Raw genomic sequence first — 7744 nt, forward strand, 5'->3', positions numbered from 1 at the left:
GCAAGTCACTTCTCTCAGGGCCTTGGTTTTCTCAAGCATAAAGAGAGGACCTACATGATGTCAGGTTCTATTTTTGAAGATAGGTTTCCATAGAATAAACGTCAGCCTATGAACAGATACCAAAATGAGCGATGGAGCAGCACATTAGGAATTGGGAAAGAGGAAAGCCCAATAGAAAAGGCTGGTATACTCTGAGGATAGGTAGGGTTTGACCCTACCAGGAACCACCTCTGTTAAGCACCATGGATAAAGATAGAAAAGGCAGGAAGAGGCATTCCTATTTTAGAGTCTCTTAGGTTTCCAGGGCATAGAGGACTTGGGAAGGATGGCACTGGGTACCGAAGGAACCCCAAGTGGAAGGAAAGTGCAGTGTGCTCTGAAAAGGAAGAAAAAGGAATAAGAGAAATGTCAGCAATATATAGGACTTGGTTTCTTGGATTTAGGCGATCGATAATTTAGAACCTGGGTTTCTAAAAAGTGGATTTAAATGCGATTGACAAGACTGAAGAGTTCTGTCAGAATTCCAGCATGCAATAATGTATTGGAAGTAAGGTGATTCAGATTGTAGCTCTGGTGTTGCTAGTAATTAGCCTCTTGGGCTGTCATTTAATTCTTGAACCTGTCCTCTGTAAAATATTGTTGGATGAGGTGGTCTCTTTCCTCTAAAACCTATAAAACATGAATCTGAGAATAAAGAGCTACCTTCTGAAATGGGGGTGGGAGATAGTTGATCGCGAATAAAATTGTTAATTTTGAACGTAACTAAATTTGAGGTGCAGGAAATAGACTTTAAAATATAGGCAGATGGAGTTCATAGATTGGAACTTAAATAGTAAGTTTTCTCTCAGAGGTGGTAGTTAAAATCTTAAAATAAATTTGCTTTGAGGAATGTAATAGAGTAGAGAATGTGCCCATGAATAGGAAGCTAGAAAAATGATTGAAGGAGACGTGTGGCTCTCAGAGCAATGAGCAAGGAGTTCTTTTATAAAAGATTACATGTAGTAATGGTAGATCATTGGGGCCGACATTATTGTTGAAGTAATTTAACAGCATTTGCAGCAAATATTAAGCGCCCATTTCTGGGGACTCTGGCAGAAGACAAGTAACTCAAATAAATATAATCTCCACTGTCTTTCTAATGGTCCACTCAGAAGTAATATCACTAACGTATTTATTCAACAAATAGCGTTTCAGCTACTGTTGGGTGCTAAGGATATACTAATGAACAAGGCAGATGTTGTTCCTCTTATTCCCGCATGTAAAGGCCTTAGCTTTGTAGGTCACTGTTTTTCAAATTTTAATGGACATATGAGTCACCTGAGGATCTTGTTAAAATGTAGATTCTAAATCAGTCTGTGGTAGGGCCTCTCTTTCTGTATTTTTGACCAACTCCAACATGATGCTGATGTTGCGGGTCAGAGGACCAAGCTTTTAAGTAGCAAAGATCTAGATCCTGTCTAGCAAATATGGCAATTATTAAACCACTACTACTCCTGCTCCTCATCTGTTTTTGTTAGTTCATTGCTTTTATGAAAATAACGTATGATCATTATAACAACATTGGGACAGTATAGAAAAGCATAAGGAACAATGTAAAAATCACCCAATTCCCCCCACCCCATTCTTGATTTTCGGCGTATGTCCATTCAGATTAATATGTGTGCATATGTTTACACTTTATATGTTATCCCAAGTACTTGATACATTCTGAGCCCTGTGTTTGATTCTATTAGCTTTATAGTTTTACTAAGCTCAGTACCCAAATGTCCTCAACCAAGCAATTAAGTACGTGCATTTCTGAGGGGAAGACTTTGCTCAGTTAAAAATAACTGGGTTTAACACCATTCTGTCACTCAAAAAATGGGTAGATATTAATATAATTGAAGCTTATAATGTGTGAGCTGTAGTAAATGAGTACTTGTTAATTGACTCATAGAATGAAAGACTTTAATTTTTTTTTAAACTTACTTTTTTTTTTTTTGTATTTGAAAATCAATTGATACTCCCATAGGATAAATAGAAAAACAAAATACCTACACTCCACCCAACCCAAAAACAACCACTGTTCTTAACTCTGATGTGTACGCTAACTAAGGGAGGTCTTAAATGAACCCATAGAATAGCTTATGTAAGTGTTTGGGTCAAAAGAAATGCTTGGTTCTTCCACGTTTCCACTGCCTTTGAAGTAACCATAATCTTTTGTCTATACTCTGTAGTCTTGTAACAGAGAACTGCTAGCAGCTTGCCCTGTGTCTAGTACCTAGGGCTCAGCAATTTTTGTGAAGTTAGTGGAAGAATGAATGAATGAGGTAGCAAACCAAATGGACCTGTGTGACATAAACTCTGGCTGTTACTCTTCATGTGCCGCAGCTTGCGTTCATCACTCATCTCAAATGCCTTTGTACTCTTCTAGCCACACACAACTCTTCTGGGGCAGCAGAGGTCCATCATATGTATAAAGTTGCTTTTTAACTCTAAATTTGTGCTTAAATTCTACTGTGGAAAAATTTGGAATGTGGAATACTGGGGGATACAGAAACATGAATGATAGATAGCCTCCTGTCTCTGGGAACTATAAGACTGACTGCAGAAATAGTACAAATATACAGTGCTGTGGGAACATAAGGGAGGGGGACTTTAATTGTCCGAGAGCAGAGGGAATTATTAATAGGCCTTTAAGATGACTTATTAATGCTTGCTAGCATTACTGTGTACTCTGTGATGTTCTTAGATGCTATTCAGTGCTTTACATGTATTAATTTGTTGAATCCTCAGAACAACCTTGTGAGTTAAGTACAATTTATAGATCCTTTTTAAAGATGGGGACATAGAGACATAAAGTAACTTGCCCAAAGCCATACGGGCTGCAAGTGGCAGAGCTGGATTTGAAGAGCCTATACTCTTAACTACTCAGTAGGCAGTGAGAGGGACTGGGAGGTAGGGGGAGAAAGCATTATAGATAGAAGGAGTAGCATAGGTGAAGGCATGTAGATGAGATGGTACTGTACCAGTGGATTCATATAAAAGAATAGTACGAAATGAGCCATAGAAGGTCTGAAAGCAAAGGAAGTGACACCAAGAGGTATGTTAGAAGTAATTTGACGTTTACCCCTAAGATGGATATTTTGAGGAAAGCCTGGTAGTAGGACATTCATTCATGTAGGCAGAGGTAATAAGGCCGTTAAATTAGGCTAACTATACTGCAGATGGAAAATGGAAAAGAAATGATAGCTTTTAGAAGCACTGAGAAGGATATACAGTTTGTTGACTCATTAGATAGAGAGTTAGGACCACAGAAACTGTTTTGAACATAAATCATTGAGAAATAGGGATACTATTAACAAGAATAGATGGTCAAGTCATGGAAGAGATCTGGTGTGAAGGTGGACAGTTACTTGCTTTAGGTGCTAGTGGAATGTTCAAGAAGACCTGGCAGCAGTCAGCTGGAATATTTATAAGTAATCCAGCATATTATGGGAAGTATAACTAATAAAATGATTAAGAGCAGGGGTGCCTGGGTGGCTCAGTCAGCTGAGCATCTGACTCTTGATTTTGGCTGTCATGATCCCAGGGTCATGGGGTTGAGTCCCATGTCGGACTCTGTGCTGAGCAGGGAACCTGCTTAAGATTCTCTCTCTTTTTACCTCTGCCCTTCTCCCTTGCTCACTCACTCACTCTCTCACTCTCTAAAAAAAATGATTGGTGCACCTGGGTGGCTCAGTTGGTTGAGCAGCTGACTTCAGCTCAGGTCATGATTTCATGGTTCGTGAGTTCGAGCCCCACGTCAGGCTTGCTGCTGTCAGCGCCGAGCCCACTTCGGATCCTTTGTCCCCTTCTTTCTCTGCCCCTCCCTCTCATTCTCTGTCTCAAAAAAATGATTAAGAGCAAGAGAATGTAAATGGAACTAACATCTGGATTTTATATCCAGCAGAGAATCATAGGCATCTGAGACAACACCACTTCCTTCACCCTTTTCCTTTGCCCTTGTAATATCAGTCCCCTCCTATCTTTATTTCCTTTCTTGGCTAGCCTTTCTTATCTAGGTTACCAGACACTCTTTCCCAACACCTCATCACTCCATAGTCATTCTGTAAGGAGTCACTCACTATATATTTGCAACTTTCTGGAGCATCAAATGGAGAAAAAAAAAATTTATATCAGGTGTCAACATGTTGAGGTAGAGGTTATATTGCAAAGGGTTAAGAAGTGAATGAGTGATAAGCAGATAAAGAGAATTCTTAACACCTTGCAGTCTAATTTTAACTTCCAGGCTACTGATAACTCTCCAGAAGTTAGCTGTAAAAGGAAAGGAAATGAACAACATGAAGGATGGGCAGTGTTTAGGGAAGATGGATAGCATCTACCAGGACTTTTTTTTGCTTCTAGCAGCTGGATGTTGATTTTTTCATGCCTTCGTCTTGAATACACTTACAGAAGCATTTTCTCTTTATGCTTTCTAAAATGTTGCCTCATCTCTGTAATCATGCCTTTGCCTAATTACACTACCCTCTTCTCTGTCGGTTAGCCTCCTGTTTTATTTTGCAGTGCAAGCCACATTTGAATCTCAGTTCTGTCTAATTTATACCACCCATGCCTCTCTCTTTCTCTCTAATGTCCCTGAATAAGTTGGGACCTAGCAGCATTGAGGGGCTACATCTTATGAACCTAAATTAGTTATCAGGGCTGGTCATTTCTTGTTGGAGGGCCTCTGATGTCAAGAGAGGTGATCCAGAAGGCAGGAGTAGGGGAAAGTGGAATAAAAAAGTTAGGCGGTTAGACATCCTTTCAAACATCCCTAACCCAGATGATTTTCAAAAAGAGTGGTGGTGTTGTCATGGGATGTCAGGTAAGCCCAGGTGCCAAAGTCTTTCATTGCCATTACCTTCAAAGAACGAATGATGTGAAAGGGGCAAATGGGAAGCCAAAAGAGTATGAAATGCTGCTCTTGGCTTGTAGAGAGAGCCTTAGAACTGTCTTGAACTTCCCATTTTTCTGTCACCTTTGTGTATGGCTTTGATCTACCACCAATTTTTTCCAACCTTTTTCATATCTTGACACATAGTGGAATTGATAATAAAGGATACAAATGTGTTTATTGTTGGCTGGAGGTGACCAGTCTTGGGCTCTGGCTATCCCAGGCCCAAAGACCGAGAGGATTGATGGCTCTGACACCCATAAGCCATTAAAGGCTCATTTGGGAAGCAGATCTACCAATCCTTTCTTCTTCGTTGCCAAATCTTAGTTTATGGCACTAGTTACGGCAGGCTTCCATGTCATCTGAGACGAATTCTGTGCTGCAATATACCACACTTATATTAACTTCATGTTTTCATTAGAACTTAAAGATACTTGGTTTACTGAAACCTCATAGCTCCCTTAGTGTCTGCATTATGTATTTTTCTGAAAACATTTGCTGTCTTTTTTTCCTTTATTCCCCCTGCCCCATTTTATTTATTTATTTATTTATTTATTTATTTATTTATTTATTTTAATGTAAGTAAACTCTACCACCAACATGGGGTTTGAACTCACAACTCTGAGATCAAGACCCTCAGCTCTACCGACTAAGCCAGCCAGGCACCCCTCCCCTCATTTTAACTTATTATCTGAGCAATACTCCTTCTCTTTTCCATTAGAAATGATATACTGCCTTCTTTAGAAAGCTTTACCTAAGTAAGAAAATACATTACCTATCCTCCCAGAACTTTTATTATGATAGCTAAAATGCCCCATGTAAAAAGAAATGTATACACAAAAAATATTTTTATTTTGGTTCTATGCCATATTTCTCTCTATGTTATTTTTAAATGTGTATTGTTCAGAGGTGGAAAAAGTATGAGTTTTCAATTCTGAAAAAAAATCACTTTTTCATATTTCAGATTTTGCTTTATCATAAAAGTTCCTGCAGGACAGAGAACTTTTTAAAATAAAAACTTTAAAAAATGATTTGTGTGCTCTTGAGCACTGTGCCATGTATTTGAGTATACTTAGCACACATGTTACTTCTTGATATTAATTCAGTCAGTTTTAGGCTGCTAGGGAAGTGATTCGTACGTACCGATAGGTATAATTCAAAATGCAAAGTAGTAAAAGTGTTAGTGTTACTTGCCTCTCCTTGTGCTCCCATAGTCACTTGTGCTTACTCCTTCATGGCGGTTACACTATATACATTTCCTCCATGTTTGTCTCTGAGAAAGTCTATCACAAACTGGAGCAGTGGGTTTTTTTATTTTTTTATTTTTTTAATGTATTTTTATTTATTTTTGAGAGAGAGAGAGAGAGAGCGAGCAGGGGAGGGGCAGGGAGAGATGGAGACACAGAATCCGAAGCAGGCTCCAGGCTCCGAGCCGGCGGCACAGACCCTGATGCGGGGCTCGAACTCACGAACCATGAGATCATGACCTGAGCCGAAGTCAGACGCTTAGCCAACTGAGCCACCCAGGTGCCCCTTGAGTGGTGGTTTTTAATTGATGTGGGGGTGGTAAGGAATGGGGCCTGTGCATTTTGGAAAACATTCCCCATGCTGTTCTTTAGACATATCACACCTTCCATCCCCATCAACCCCACCATTCTTCTTTGGGAAACTTATACTCATCTCTAAAGTCTTAGAAAATAGGAAACTGTACCTTATTTATCATTGTATCCCAGTGCTTAGCACTTTTGCAGCATCTATGCTGTTAAGATAGGCAATAAATGTTCCTTGCAGGAAGGTAAAACTAGGAGTTTGGAGGTAGGAGAAACTAATTGTGACTCAGAAGAGCGTGATAGACTTTGTACGATGGTTACTTGAGAGGAGTTATGAAAAGAGGTGTAGGGCTGGTTTTATAGAAATGGGGGAAAACATTTCACACGAGGGAATGAGCAAAAGCAGACACAGGAAAGTGTGGTATGTATTCCAGGAATTCTTGGGCAAAAATCATAAAGTGTGTGAAGTGGAAGAAGCCTATGGAATTTGCCTCTAGAAGGCCATTGCATGGAATTTGAACTTTGTTTGTAGGTGGTGGGGAGCCATTGAAGAAATTTTATCATGGCATAACTTGAATCATATCTCAGCAACTTGATATATCTGTCACTGTAAAGGTGAGATTATGGCTAGGTAGAAAGTAGAGATGGGGGCTCCAGGTAAAATGAGGACAATTAGAGTCTAAATTAGATTGATGGTGAAGAAAGAAGAGGGAGTTGATGCCAGACATATTTGAGAGGTAAAAATCAGTAAGCCACTCTTTTTTTAAGTACCACATTTTTCATTTTAAAGTCTTTTTTTTTTTTTTTAAGAGAGAATGTGCATGCACATGTGCAGGAGCCAAGGAGGGGCAGAAAGGGAGGAAGAGAGAGAATCCCAAGCAGGCTCCATGCTGAGCCATGAACCATGAGGTCATGACCTGAGCTGAAATCAAGAGTTGGATGCTCAACTGACTGAGCCATGCAGGCCGCTCCTGCATTTTTCATTTTAAAGATCGTGCTAGCAAAGAAGAATGTTTTGACAGGCTAACACTCCTCCTTTGCAATTGAATTGCCTTGGCATTTATAGAAAATAATGAAATAAAGTTAATTAGATGTCATCCTGATAATAACAGTAGAGTTAAGTGATTGATGATATGTTGTGGAGGTTTATTTCATGTAAAAATTAATTGTAGATTATAGACATGTCCAAAGAGAGAACAAGATATTAATTTGGTCTTTATGTTTCTGTCGTGGTTTACATAGGCCTTTTATGCTTTCTTTCTCTTTATGAATTCAGGCA

The sequence above is a fragment of the Panthera uncia genome, chromosome D4 (genome assembly GCF_023721935.1).
Source record: "Panthera uncia isolate 11264 chromosome D4, Puncia_PCG_1.0, whole genome shotgun sequence".
In the NCBI taxonomy this organism is placed as follows: domain Eukaryota; kingdom Metazoa; phylum Chordata; class Mammalia; order Carnivora; family Felidae; genus Panthera; species Panthera uncia.